We start from the raw sequence: 15,452 nt of genomic DNA, 5'->3' as shown, positions 1-15,452 counted from the left end.
GTGTTCAAAGCCTTTTCAGCCTGAAAAGGGAACAGAAACACCATTGCTACAAGGATAACTTTCCTAGGCTGGCTAGGTGAGCCATTTGACCTCTTCTGTCAGTTCAGTGATCCTGAAGTAGACAGATAGTAAGAAGAGGTGATGAGGTGGTAGACAAGGAACCTTGTAGCTGAATGCTCCAGGTCTTACTCAGTTAATGCCTTCACAGGAAAACCTTCTCTGATTTCAGTGGAAAAGGAGCCATAGTATGGACTGAATAAGGAATGATTAATCTCATCAGAACTTGGCCCAATCCTCACTTCCTCTTAGCCCATGACTATTATTTTTCAGAAGCTCTAGATCCCATTTCTTTATATGTACAGCTGAGTGTACACTAAATATGGTGTGTTATCTGGTGCTGGATATGTCCTGAAGGCCAGCTATAAGCAATGACTGGTTTCTGCCTTTTTATGCATTTTCACATATTATTCGTGCTGGAGGACTGAGTATGGAGGCTCTAGCTGAACAAACTGAGGAAGGATCTGAGCACCAGAACTTTCAATCTGGTAGGTGACTAATCTGCTCTCACATTAGCATCCTGAAAAAAAATGAAATTTCTGATCAGTAAGCACAGACAGTAGGGTGTTTTTTTGAGTTCAGAGAAGGAAATGCAGCCCACAGTTATCAGCCCTGGGGCTGAGGTGGAGGCAGAATTTAGGCCTATTGAGAAATAACAGTATGGTGTTAAACGATGATAAAACCAGCCTGCTATTTTATACTTGCTGCCTCAATCTACAATAAGACAAGCTTTGTTTTCAGAGACACAAATAATATGTTACTGGAGAAGAGGCACGATATAGAAATAACTCTCCTGCCTCAGTTCTGCATTTGTTGAACAGAAGGGTTTTTTTTACATGCTAGTTGTACTAATCTATTTTAATTGAAATTTTAATTGTAAATGAAATTTATAGAGAAGTGTAAACTTCAGCTGAAATTGTTTTTCAAAATCTGTGTATGAGCCACTAGTGTGGAAGCACTAATTTCAGAACTACTAATATTGCAAGGAAACAAATAATTCTGAAAGGCAAGAGAAATGCAAAAGACCAAAACCAAAATCAAGGAAAACCCACCAAACCAACCAACCACAATGCAGAAAAATACCAAACAAACAAGAAAGGGAACACATAATAAGCTGATTTCCACAGTTCATGGTAATGACCTTATTACTGTTTTTATACCCATTTAAAACCAACATTTATATAGAGAATTTGAGTCCTTTCCTTAGGAACATATGAAATCTTTACTGAATTTTCTCTAGGTGCCATCTGCTTTGGAGATAAGACCTGTTCTTTTCCTTCTGTATTGTAATCCCAACCTAATGTAGTCTTTCACCTAAAGCTGCAGCCACAAAGCAGAGCAGTATTTGCTGACTTTAGAAAGGGATTTTTCAATTTTTTCAGTCTTACATTTTTCCTGACCTCACTGCTAGGCAACCATAGAACTTAAAAAGAAGATTTCTGCTTTACCACAATACCAAGATTTACTTCTGTGCCTTCTTTGTCAAGGCTTTAGGTGCTCATTTCACAGCAGCTGATGAGAATCAAGTACAGAATCAACAATTTCTTCCTCCTTGGTCCCTGGTGATGTTCATCTCTTCATATTTTCTGGATATGACCTTGTTTTTCTTCACTGAAATGTAATGGAAAACCTTGTAGGCTATTCCTAAACTATCAAACACCTACACTAACTGACTTCAGATCTTATTTCTTAGCATTCCAAAGTGGATGGAGGCAGGCTAAAAATAAAATATAGAAAAAGATGCAAAGTTATAAAAATCACACAGAAATGGGGGGAGGGGATTGCAAGCTGCAATACTTGACTTCCATAGTTTCTGCACTGGAAAGCTGCTGTTAAACTATATATTGTTTTTTGCCTGTGCCACATATTTCCTGGATCTTTTAGTCAAGTCTCTTAACCCAAGTCTTCCACACCTCGTATTATTTTTATTATTTTTCCCTTTTACTGAGTGTCCAGCTGACATAAAATCATCCTGCACAATTCCCCAAAATTGCAGTTTCTGTTTTACATGATATCAAGAACAGAGAAACCTTTTTTTCTTTCTGCTATAGAGGCACATCCTGTGGTCATCACCTCAGAAGCCCTGATGTCTTTGCCAGATTAAGTGAGGAAGGATACACTCTTAGCGAATCACATTGTTGCCTTCTCTTTAGGTGCTATGGGAGACATGTGATGGAGTTATATCCAAAAGGAAACAACAACACAGGGAAAAACTGTTACTGTTTGTATTGGCAGCCCCTACAGATGCATTTCTGTAATCTAGAAATCACATCATCAAGACTACAGTTCAGAAACACCAGCTGGTTATCTAAACACTGGCAGAAGATTTGTGCCATGCAGATGAGCATACCATTGGCATTTTTGAATGAGGTGCTGCTATGCTGGATAGTAGTGAAGGACACTACTTTGCTATTACTCTTCCTCCTGTGAATTGCAAACCAGATGCAATCAACTCCTGTATTAATTATGGGGAGGATAAAGGAAAGAGGCAAGCTTATACTGGAAATAGCTATCACAGTTGTGCCAATAGGCACAAATAATTCTTTCTAGCTTGCAAGCAGCACTTTGTACTACAAATAACATTTAATTTCTTATAAACTTGTATAGTTAATTTAATAGGGTGGAGAAACTTTAAAGCTACCTAGTATTTCAGGAAGGTAAGGTTGTATCAGCAAGATTGAGAATAGTGTGTATTAAACATTTTTTCTTCTGGTGTTGGGATTACTTCTCACTCCGTTTCTTTTTACTTGACCTGGCCAAAGTGCAGAATATAGAGTTAGTCCTTAGACATCCATCATTGTGAAGTGCCTTCTTACCTTCTTACTATTTCATAAAAGAAATTGCTCTTCTGCTCCTGCTTTGCTGTTAGTCTTGGAATGCTTGACGCTGAACTGTGTGATTAATAACTTCATAGTTAACACTGATGTACTTAGGCAGCAAATTCCTTCTGCTTATGAATAGTGAGCCCACAGAATATGCAGAAATATTTAGAAACTGGAGTGTACATGCACAAATCTGAGGCTGGTAAACAGAGTCAATTTGTAAAAAATATTACTTGTTCTGTGCAATTTATAGCTTTGATTCATGATATGCTGTTAGTTTTCTATGTTTAGATTGGAAATATTAAGAGGCACCTTTCTGAGATTATCTTTAAGAAAACACCTATAAAGCTGATTAGCAACACAAGCGTCCGTTTCAAAAGACAATAAGCCAGCCATTCACTTGGATGCCTTCACCACCTTACCCCTCTTCAGAATTCTTCCCTAACTCATGCCTTCACAGCATTATTGCAATATTACCACATTTAGATTGTTCAAAGAGCTGTTTACAGGAAATCTGAAAGAAAATGCTCTCCCGGCTTTCACAATACAGGGAATCCTTCCTGGATCCACTGCATTAAGTGCTGTTGGAGCAGTTTGAGATTGCTCACTTATTTCTCAAAGTTTACAGACTTTCATAAAGACCCTCAAAATCTGAATAGCTGTTTAGTACTGAAAAACATGACTGAAGATGTCATTACAATGGTTGCTGTCTGTGGGTTTTCTGCTTGTCTTTAATTTGGCAGTGTATATAAGAACCTTAAAAATGTTACAATATGCTTTGCTTTTGAATGATTCATTTTAATTAGTCACTGTTCTCCTTAAGTAGTAGATTATGTGATATATCTGTTCTTTGGTTGTATGGTTAAAATGGAAAAGAGAATGATGACAAATAATCATTATGAATATTACTGAGTTGACTAAAAATGCTAAATATTTGATTAAAATTTTAATGTCTACTTAGAAACAAAACCATTGAAATTCTTGTCACTATCACCACCAATTTCATTCTGTGTTTAATGATTTTCAGCTGCATTTAGGGTGGTTCGATCTGTAGTGTATTGGATAACATGAAACAGATGAATTTGTCATGTTCCTCTAATGTGAAATGGTGGATTAACAAAAAATCATGCAAGAATTAGTCCTGAATCAAAACCCTCATAACATTTCCACCAATATCCAGCAGTTAATTTTTTTATGCTTTCTATGACAGCTGGTATAACTTACCTCACTGCAACCCAAGTTGTGTTTCACTTTTACAATCATCATGATGCTAATCTGTGAAAATATTTACAAGGCTTTTCACATTTCCTTAATACTCTGCTGTGCCAGCATTATGTTCAATTTTGAAATATTTTGGATGATAGTATATGATCTGATTTTTTTCCACTTACACAAAAGCCTCTTTATTTTGTGCTTTCAGCACTAAGGGCACTAGCTCTCAATAGAGCAATGCTTCACATTACAGTTTATTCTCAGAACCTCACATCTGTGATGGAAAACATGCTTGTGCATTTGCATACTTGTAACATCTGCATATACATGTATCTAGAGGAACATTTCAAGACTCTCTTAGGGATATTTTTCACTTCCTATTTTTTTCAAGACTTATTTCCTTCTGATGTTAGCATGGAAAAGTACCAGTGCATAGGATCAAGCAGCTCTCTTTCCAGTCTTACTAAAAATGTGTATTACAAGCATGAACTTTAATTCCAGGCTAAAAAGTGCATAGGATTAAATTTTGGTGGAGCTGAGTTAGGGAGATTTTTTTTTTGTGGATGTTTCTGGCTAATTCCCACCATTGTAGATTATTTTATTTTTTAAAGTTAGAGAAAAATCAAGCAGTATAAAGGAGAATCAGATTCCAATTTTATTCATATCTGGCACGATCAATTACAAATGTGTCTTCAAATCTATTTCAACAAATAAAATTAATTTTCTGCAAAGAAAGAGGGCAGATTCTGTTCACCAAAGCTCCATACATCTGAAAATATATAAACTCAGTCCCACAGGAGATTCCTTGGACCTCTCCTTCCTCACTTTTCAGACTTTAATCAGGAATGTGTCATTAAGCACATTCCTACTAGGACAACCTTGGAGGGAACCAGAAAACAATGTTCAGAGCTATCTGATTTCAGATTTTTGTTCTGTGGGGACATGAAATGTGGTCACAGGCAAATTCTACTAATGCAGAAAAGTTCAGATTTTATGTCTGGGCTGAGATGAGTTTGGATCCTGCTGTTCCAATGCCACAGCAAATGACCAGGCCAACACCTTTAGTTTTAGAGGAGCACTGAGACTCAGCAGTGAAATGAACAGTGAGGAAAGGCCTTTGCAGCAGCTATTCATCCTCCTTTAACCTGTATATTGTGCAACAGCAGGACTGCAGTTCAAAGCTGAAGGTTATTCCTTCAGCTTTGGCAAGAGCAGAGGTTGGACTTCTGTGGCTCCTGACCTTTCAAAGGAGTACCTGGGGAAGATGAAGAGAGCAGGATTAAGTAGTTTCTTACCTGATGAATTTATATCATTCTGGACTCAGCTAGAACATAGAGTGTGCTCTTATTTGGAGGTGACCATGGAGTTCCTAGGAATACAGTAGGAGAAGGAGCTGAACAAAGATCTAGGAGAGTCCTGGACGCAGATCAGCAGACTAGATTTCAGGTGATTTATGTTTTGAAACACATGTTCTGGGTAAACTTTAAAGAAAACAGAATTTCTTCCAACTTCCAAAGTTCTCAGTCTTCCCTGTGGGATGCTGTTTCATTTTCTACATGAATTCTTCTTCAACTATTTGTCATAACCATAAGGGTATAAACTTCATTGGAGGTTCCCTGTGTTTTTTTCCTGTGTCCTACTCATGGGGTCAGGCTCCTGAAGACAGAGGTTGCCTGCTATGAATTATCAGGAATCCTGGATTCTGTGCTTGTGTAATGCAAAAATCACCTTTTCAAGGAGTCTATCAAGCCAGTTTTGGCCTTAACCTGATCTGAATTTGAAGTCAGCACCTCAAAAACCTGAATACATCTACAAATGCTTCCATGTTAACAATTTTATGAACATTCTTGAATCTGATACAAGGACCTTTCTGTTCTCTTTCTCCTCTTTTCCTGCACACACACAAGGGCACACACACAGACCGTCTCTCCTCAGACTCTATTTTGGGCAAGTAACTGCAGCTTTTCACTGGAAACAGTAAAATGCTAGACAGACAAAATTGATTTCAGTTGAGTGATAGTAGAGTAAAACTGCAGTTAGTCAGAAAGTGAATCAGAAAGCACAGATTTGATGGACAGAGAAAGGCACACCGAATGAATTTTGTACATTGTATTTAGAGTGATCACTTTCTGAAGTACTTGATGTCAGAATTACAGAAGAACTACAAATGGAGAAAACTCAGCAGAGCAAGGAGAAAAGTATACTAGTCATCATCAGCCCTTTATTACTGAATTTTCTAAAATATATATATTATGATATAGATAATAATATATGTATATAATTCAGATTTTGATTATGCTATATACATTTTCCTTTTTTGCAGCTTTTTAGGACTAAAAAAAAAAAATAATAATTACATTTTGGAAGGACACTAGCAAAATGGATCTCTGGCTCTTATTCTGAGATCCAGGAATTACTCAATGTATGACTGGGCAAACTCTGTAGGCATCTGGTGCTTCAATTTGTTTACAAAGAAGAATAGAGCAGAACCACATCAAAAAGATGCTTTAGGAGAGTTCATTTTGCGTTTATCGAGGACCTTGAGATTCTGGTATGAATGGTAATGTAAGTTCAAAGTCTCATTATCCCAGGAAAAGTGAATTACACTGGGAACTGTAATTATGCTTATTTAGTATCAAGAAAAACCTCGAAATTAAATAATTGTCCTTCGGATATTTCCAGTTTAATACCTCAATAGTGCTGTCTCTGTAACTTATGTGATCCAAAATGCTTCTAATGCCCTGTGACCTTAGAATGACACTTGGTACAATGGCAAAGTACCTAGTGAACTGAAACAGAGGTTTTCTGTGCCTGCCATCTTTCCCACCTTGTGGGAATATGTACCCAGAAAACCAAACCTTAAAAGTAAAAAGAAAAATAACCACCCTAAAGAACCTCTCATCACTGAGCCTAAGGTCTGACAGGCTCTATCAACAGTGCCAGAAACTTTCTTACGCAAAGTTTTTTATTAATCAGTAGCCATTCATGTTATGAATGTATGATAAGTCAAACAAACTAGTCTGTGGTTGTTGGGGTGGGAGTTTGCTTCAGCTAGTGTGAAAAGAATTAAAAATAGCAACAGGGATGTGGAGGAGGAAATTTGTTAACTTGGACTTTCACCAGACATCAGAGGAAATTGTCATGATTTCACCAGTATCTTAACACTTGCCTTCACATATCTGTGGCAGTCATGGGGGGCTGCTTTTCTAACTTTAGTTTATAAGCTTGTGCTTCAAGTCAACTACCAGCACTGCGGTTTGCAAGAAATGTTTAACAAAAAAAATGCAAATATTATGCCTTGTGTCCTTAATAATCTCCTCTTAATGTGCAGATGGAGCTCATTGAGCAGGAGCTGTTATGGGTGAGTTGGGAACAGCTGTCTGGCCTTGCTCTGACTTGAGACTGCAGCCTGCAGGACCCAGATGTGGTGCCTAAAGGACTGTGAATTACACAATCACAGGCAGGGTGTGAGTTAAAAGAGTTGCAGAAATTACTCTTTTGCAACACACAGGAGGATGTGAAGAAGTGTGAAGGTGTAAATTAAAGAAGTCTTCTATATTAACCTGCACCTCTGCCAAGTAAAAAGAGCCAGCTTTAGACTCCTTCACACTCACTTAGGCTCAATTGCACACACTTACCACTGCTCAACTTGCACTTTTTTGACCAATGTAATAAATATGTGATGTACCCCCTGACAGAGCAAAACACTTTCCTCAAAGGAGCAGTCAGCATCCACCAATTCCAGAGGCTGAACTTACTCACATGTAGTTCAGTAGAATGTGTGTTTTGTGCCTAAGACAAAAGGTGTGTAGTAAGAATACCCTGCCTGATGCTTTCTGAAGCTCCTGTGCATGCACACTGTGCTGGCTGAGGTGAGCTGAGTTAATATTTGCCCCCAGTGAGGAGGCCATCATGATAACATGGTGCATGTGAGGAAGATAGAGCCTGATGCCAGATTGAGATCAAGTCCTGCTCATCTTATACTGCCAGTAGCCAGAGAAGATGTGTATGCAGTCTTTTCCAAACATATTTCTTTTTGGTAGGACAGCATCAGAAAGCAAAGCAAATCTAACCAGGTAATTGCATCAGGCAGTGAGGGGCTTTCTACTTTCATACCAAAAACAACCCCAGTGGGTTGTGCTCATCCTCCAGCTTGATGACAATCAGCTTGACCTTAACCATTTATCACAAAGAACATGAATCTGGCTCAAATAATCTATTTCTGTTTTAAAATGAGCAACACAGTAAGTTTTGCAGGAGAGAAGGGGAGTAGAGTTTATGTTAGATTTTCATTGATATTCTGCAGATTTTTTTTTTATGGGTAGCTTTGTACTCAGATGAACACATGAAGGACTAAACATTGCCTTTTCTTTGTCAGGAAATAGGAACTGGTTTGTAAAACAGGCCCAGGGAAGAAGTGACAGCACTTGTACCCAATCTCATCTTGAGGCTGACAACACTAAGCCTGGTTTACAAGTCTATCTCAGTTCCTCAGGGCATGGGTAATGCAACTTTAATTCGCCTGTACGTGATTTGGTCCCAAAGGTCTTTCTTAGTGCTTACATCTCATACTTCTGAGGCGCTTTGAAACTTCATTAGGTGCCAATCCCAGTTTCCAGGAAGAGAACCAGAGGGTTCCTGGGGAGATGTTTGTAATATGCTGCAATAAACAAAACCATAAGGTGCATGAAATACTTCAAGAAAGATGAATTAGTTAGTAGGATCTTCTGAGGAAAGTTCACATATACTTCATTACCTTGCCTTTTATGTGTGTGTAGATGACACTTCAAACTGTTCCACTTTTTCTTTCCTTCTCTCCTGATTGCCTTGAAAGACTGCACTTGTGCAAAAAGACTGTGATGGCATTTTCTCAGATGGGATAGTGAGGGGCTATGAAGAATGACTTTCAAGGATGGCTTTCCATCCCTTAGCTCATGTAATTGCATAGTTCAAATGAATTATTTTGAGTTGATACTGACAGAGAAAAAGCAAAATCCAGTTCAGAAAGAAGACAGTGGGTGGCACTTGAGTCCAACAGGAATTTCTCTGAGGAAATTGCACTTGACAAGCTGCTTCCTGTACTCTACAAGCCTGTGTGAATTAGGTGGTTGCCCTGTTTTTAGGACAGCAATATTGAAATTAAGAAAGTAATGCTAGACACCTGCATTTCCCACATCTCAGGAAAAACACAGGTTAAAACAGTGGAGCAGAGCAGATGTTAAATAGGTTAAATTACTCCCAGTGATGTAAAAATGTATGAATATATATTTTTTTGCTACACTGGGTTATGGGCACCCTTGTCTTCCCAGACACAAATTGAATGGGGTGAGGTCTAGGGCAAGAGAGGTAAGCAGGTTAGGACTTACACCTCCACCTGATCACCTGTGTTCTTTTACCTTTGCTTGGCTGAGGAACAGAAAAATTCATGGCTTAAATAGCTTAAAAGGAATTAGGAAAGCTCTGCACAAGCACTAAACATTCATATTTTCCATGGAGATGAAAAAAAAATTCTGGCCTTTACCCAAACTCTTCTTCCCTGTTTGTCTTGTGGATTTGTAATTAAAATGTTACTTTAAACACCTGGCCTGAAAGGTGAAATGGTACAGAAATTACACACCCTTGCTGAAGAGTGCAGTGAGTCTATAATGATCTATCCCAGAAGTAATAAGTGGTTCCTGCTCTCATTTACCTCAGCATTCTTAACACCACTAAAATGATGTTGACTCAAAGAGGTACAACAAGAAAGAAAAAAATGGGGAAACACAATTAGACTATAAAAAAGTGGCAAAGACTAAAGCAAAAGGAAAATATTTTAGGTGACTAAGATGTTCAAATTAATTATTTGTAAATGGAAAATTTGTAATTTCTAAAAAAGTCCTTCTATATGAGGGATTTTTTGTTAATTTTTTTCTGAAGTAAAAGCTTTTAAAATGTCTTCTTTAGGTAATTTTTTTATGCATCATGCTTCTTCAGATTTATAACGAAGTTCCTAATGGCTATTTCAGGAGAGGAGAAAGTGAGGATGTGGGTAGGTTGCTGAAGAGGTGAGATAAAAAAATGTAAGGCCTTCAAGGTGGTCAATATTTGAGCACAAATATAACATATTGTGATTAAAAAACTGTAGAGATTAAATTTAATTCTGCCATAGCCAACTGGGGATACTGGCCTAAGCAGAAGTTAATCAAGATCAGACTCACCCACAACTCTTTTATTTGCTGGTTTGTGCTGTTGATTTAGCTGAAGAGCTCATTCAACTGTAGGGACCATGTGTGTTGTGCAAATGCCACTTAGGGGCTTTAAATTGAAAGGAGAAGAAGCAGGACTTGAGGGCCACTTCATTTTTAATACTTCCAGCCTGTTCAGAGACCCACAAAGCTCTCTGAGAAGTGCTCTTCAGAAGCACATGTGCTGCCTAGGCTGATCTGGGTATTTCAGCTCAGGAGAACACTGGCCTCCATCTTACTCTCACTAAGATAATTCTGTGGTTTTTGGGGGTTTTTGGTATGTTTGTTTGTTTTATCAATTTTTTGTTTCTTTTGTTTGAGAACAAGATAAATCTGATGCCATTTAATGCTTAGAAACATTGATTTTATTTTTTTTGGTCTGCTTTACTTTCATTTCCACTTTCTTCTGCATGTTTGCATTTTTCCTGGAAGAGATGCATCTAAATCCAGGCATGGCAGGAAATGATGGAACGTTTAAATCACTGAAAACATCATCATTGTTTTCAGGCCATTTCCAATTCAGCAGGAAAGATAGACCAAGACTGGGGAACTGATAATATGTTTATAGATGCCTTATCTATAACAATACTGTTATGGTTTAGTTATTGATCTGTAAGATAACAAAAACTGTTTAATTGGCTGTCTTAATAATTTCTTTGGAAAATAAAATATATCCCACTGATTTTTCTCAATTAACTGATCTTATATTTGAAGAATATTTTTTAGATGGCCAAGGAATGTGGGGATTAACAGAAGAAAAATAAACATGGATATTTAATTCAAGAGAAAAGATTTACAAGTTTTCCTTCTTATTGCTAAATAATTGTTAATGAGGAAGAAACATAAAATTCATAGGTTGGTAGGATTTTTTCAATATTTTCATTTTTCTTAGTGATTTCTATATTGAGGGTCCTGAAAGTCCATATGAAAATAAAAAAATCTCTATTCCAGTGTTCCCCTTGCAGAAAGAATTTTGTGAGCTGGCAGAAGTTCAAGAATGCCATTTAACTTTAGGATTTTTAATTAAAAGGAAGAGGGTTTTTTTTTAAGTAAGTACAGGGCCCCAGAGTTTGCCATGAGCACAGTAACTAAATTTTGAGCAAGATATGCTAGTTTATTACCTGTGAAGCCACAGTAACAGATTTTTTCCCAGTAGTTTTAGATTCTGTCTCCTCTCCAAATTGACAAAAATATTTTTGAGCTGTAAAAATGTGTTGATTTTTTACATTTTCATCGTGACCTCCTGATGCTAACTTTTTCTATATAAGAGAAACTGAGGAGATAGTGAGAATAGTAGTTAACTTCTCCATATGTCATTTGTCACCAAGAAGATAGGATAGAACTAAACACTCCTACACATTCTTTACTTATTCTGGACTGCTGTACTGTGGCCTGTATTTCTTTTTTTCAAGTGTTGAAAGTAACTTATATACTGTAGATACTGGAAGTGTAGCTTAATTAAATTATATAACTCATACTTAGAACTTTCAGAGAAAAATGAAAGATGTGGCTATTTTTTAACAAAAAAGCCTTGTCAACTTTGCTCTTACAAAGCTTCATCCTTGAGCTATATAATATCACCATTATCTTCACTTTAACTTAAACAGCATTAGGATTAAGTCATAAGGAAATAGGCAGCTGAAGCATATTCTTGTTATGAGTCAGCCTGAAGATCTATCTCAATTAGTGTCTTGTCTCCAACTTGTGGAGAATGTAAGATCAGGTAAAATATACATTATATTTAAACAATATTCACCTTTGCCATTTCATGAATTAGCAGCTTTTGAGCTTTGCTATCTTAACTCTCTTAGCCTGATCCAGAAAGGAGTCACTCAGCAAGGACTGGTAGCTTCAGTCATTTATAAATTCAAGTATCTGTAATTTGCCTTTTTAGGGCTACTGCCTGTATTCTGCATTTTGCTTAGTTTAGCTACCTTCTCTTAATGTTGCATTAGGAGATAATGCCACTTTCAGAAATATAGATTTTAAAACAGTTCTCAGCTGGGAAACCTGCTCATATGCATAAATTGTACAAGTGTAAGATCTAATCTAAGAAAATATCCCAGCTTGATATTCTCGCTTGCTTATTAAAAAAAAAATTCATAATTCTGCAGTTAATTTCATTGTTAATTTCTAGTGAAGCATTTAAACTCAGTAGAGAAATCTGGATAAGAAAAGGCTTTTGTTCATAAAATATTTTAAAAGATATAATTATTTCATTCTTGCTTCCTAACCCCATAATTTCCTCATCCTCAGGAGTCTACAGTGAAATAATTATGTGTCATTTGTAGTACTGACATTTTGCTCCTACTTTTTAATTTGGAAAAGCAAGTAGTGTTTGCTGCTTACTATCTGAAATAGTAAGTATTAAGCTTAAGTAAGTTTGATCAGAAACAAAAGACAAGAGGGATATGATTTCACTTGAGCCCACAAAATAAATGGAAAAAATAGAGACAGTATTGCTTTCAGAAAAATAAAACAAAACAAAGAAAAACGTGTTTTGTAGAAGGTTACCTTTTTGTAGTGAAGTGAAATGAAATAGTGAGAGACAACTATCTTGATACATCTGAGTTTCTAACTACACATTTAACCTCTAATTTGGGAAGCAAAACAGGTCTGTATGCACATTAAAGGATGGTGACTCTTTGCATAGTGTGATCTTCTGAATTCAGCTCTTATCTCTGTTTGTAGGTGCTCTTCATGGCCACAGGCAACTCCTCTCATCTCTCTCTTAACCTGAAGGTGTGGGGCTGTGATGACTAATACCACCATAGACACACTCTTTAAAGCATCAGATGCATCAGATTAGTTCAGTTAAGCCATCTAGATTTCCTCCATAGTGAAAAGAAATAGATATCTCCAGAAGCAATTAATTCCACTTACCTTTGAAACCCTTCTAAATGTGGAAACAGTCACAGGGTGATTTCTTAAAGCAGAAGTGTACTCCATAGCTTGAAACAAAATTTAGGTGCATGTACCTTGCCAGTACATGTTGAATACCTCAATGAGGTGTATGGACCTCAAGCTGATAAGTGCTAATTTTCAAAACCTTTCTTTTCATTCAAAAGTTTTAGTAAAGAAAAACACTTGGTCGGTGTTTTCCCTCCCCCACCCTCCACCTGCCTTGTGAAATGAGAAAAATTTACCCTTTGACCATATTAAATCTCCTTTAAGATATAAAATAATTCTAAAAACAGTTACTGACGTGCAAGATCTTGGCCAAAACAGTATTTGAGTAACATTCTGCTTGCAAACCAAAAACTATTAAAAATAGATACTTTGCCTATTGAACTGCCAAGTTTGCACTTTTTTCAGGAGCTACTGTCAAGTCTGTCAAATGGAAACTAATTGACCATCCAATAGAAAATGCTGAATGACTCCTTTGTAACCTCTTCCTTCCAGAAACCTCAAGTATCCAGCAAGATTTTGAAATCTAAAACCTCTTATCTGTATTGTGATGATATTTGGTCATGTAGACATTTTCTCAGTTCTGGTCACTGTTTTTACAGGATTTCCACCCAGAAGAGAAAAGCAATTTTGATGATAAAGTCAAATGAGAAATTATCAAGTATTGGACCTCCTTTGTTTATACAAAATTTGATTATGCTTCTTTTGTGCTGTAGTCAATGAATTTTGGATTCCAGATCTGACTGGCTTTTTTGGACTACACATCATCCTGAGATGCAACAGGAACACCACCATTCCCTCAGTTTCCATGGGAGAGCCCAAAAATTACCAAAATAGAAATCTGTCCTTGCTAATGCTAAAAAACCCCCAAAACTAAACCAACCAACCAACCAACCAACAAACCAACAAAAAACCAAAACAGAACTCCCCCAATGCTTATGATTAGCAACATATCTGTCTCTGGTCCTGACTTTTGTTCTCTTCAAGGTGTCATATACACATTGGATTGCTGGTGGACTGCTGAGAACTCAAGAATTGTGGAGTGGAGTGCAGGAATCAGAGTGGAGACTCTTTCAGGTTTCTGACCTGATAAAATTTTATACCAGATTGTTTTGGTAGTGATGGAAAGAAATGCAGACTTTTGCAGTTACTACCTTTGATTTATTAAATAAAACATCTAATAAAAACTAAGAAAGAGAAAATTCAAGAAGTGAAGGCATAAGTGGGATTTTTAGCTATGATGGGAAAAGAAGTAAGAAAAACAGTAGGCAAGAAAGGTGAAAGGCTTGATTTGCCAGTTTATTTCAAAAATTGCCTTTCCAAAGAAGTCATGTTGTCTGTAAATCATCCACATCCTCACTGCGAAACGTCAGGGAATTTTGTCCATCTTTTAAATACTGTATTTCAGTTGAGAGTCTGAAAAGGACTTCACAAATAATGGACTAAATTTTCATAGTCTGGAAGGACATGATTTAAAATCCCTTAAGAAATCCATTTTTGCTTCCTTTCTGCAAGCAGGCAAAACAATCTGCTAATTTAAGGGAATCCAACGAGTTAGCAAGACCTTTCCAGTGCAAGGAGGCATGAGTTATATTATCCTGCCTGTGACTTATTAATTGAGCTACATGTTTGACACACCTGGAAGAACTGCAAAAAATGTAAATGAAAATAACCAGATACTGTACTGTTTAGATTCTGTTTACCTCCCTGAGGGTTTAAAGGAATTCCTATAGCAAAAAGTTCAAATTAATCTTTGATATAAAATAATAATAAATAACTTCAGATACTACATATCAGCTATTTTTATATGGTTTTTCTTTTGACAATATTTTTTATTTTCCCCATCATTTTCAGCTTCTGTTATGTTCTTTTTGGCATTTAATACCAACCATTTTTGCTATGAATTAAAAATGCTAAGTGTCAGAACAGAGCTGATGTTAAAGCCCTCAGTCTCAGAGCCAGACTAACATGAACCTGGTTCTGTTTATCAGCAAAATCTTTTGTTGTCGACTGTTTCAAATGCCAGAGCTCTTTTAAATACCACTAACATTGCCAAAGCCTCATTTAAACAAGTATTAGCAAGGTAATCCTTCAATCATAAACTTGCCACTAAGACATAAAGAGGATGATTACTGACATTCAGTGCCCTTTTCAGAACTACCCAAGGGAAAAAATATAATGAATATCCTGGGTTCACAGTGACCCCAGCCTCTTCATAGGAAAGCAAAGG

Source organism: Agelaius tricolor, unplaced genomic scaffold (assembly GCF_023055355.1).
Source record: "Agelaius tricolor isolate 1412-34295 unplaced genomic scaffold, bAgeTri1.0.p SCAF_5, whole genome shotgun sequence".
NCBI classification, from domain to species: domain Eukaryota; kingdom Metazoa; phylum Chordata; class Aves; order Passeriformes; family Icteridae; genus Agelaius; species Agelaius tricolor.
The sequence above is the reverse complement of the archived record's forward strand: the minus strand, read 5'-3'. Positions refer to the sequence as shown.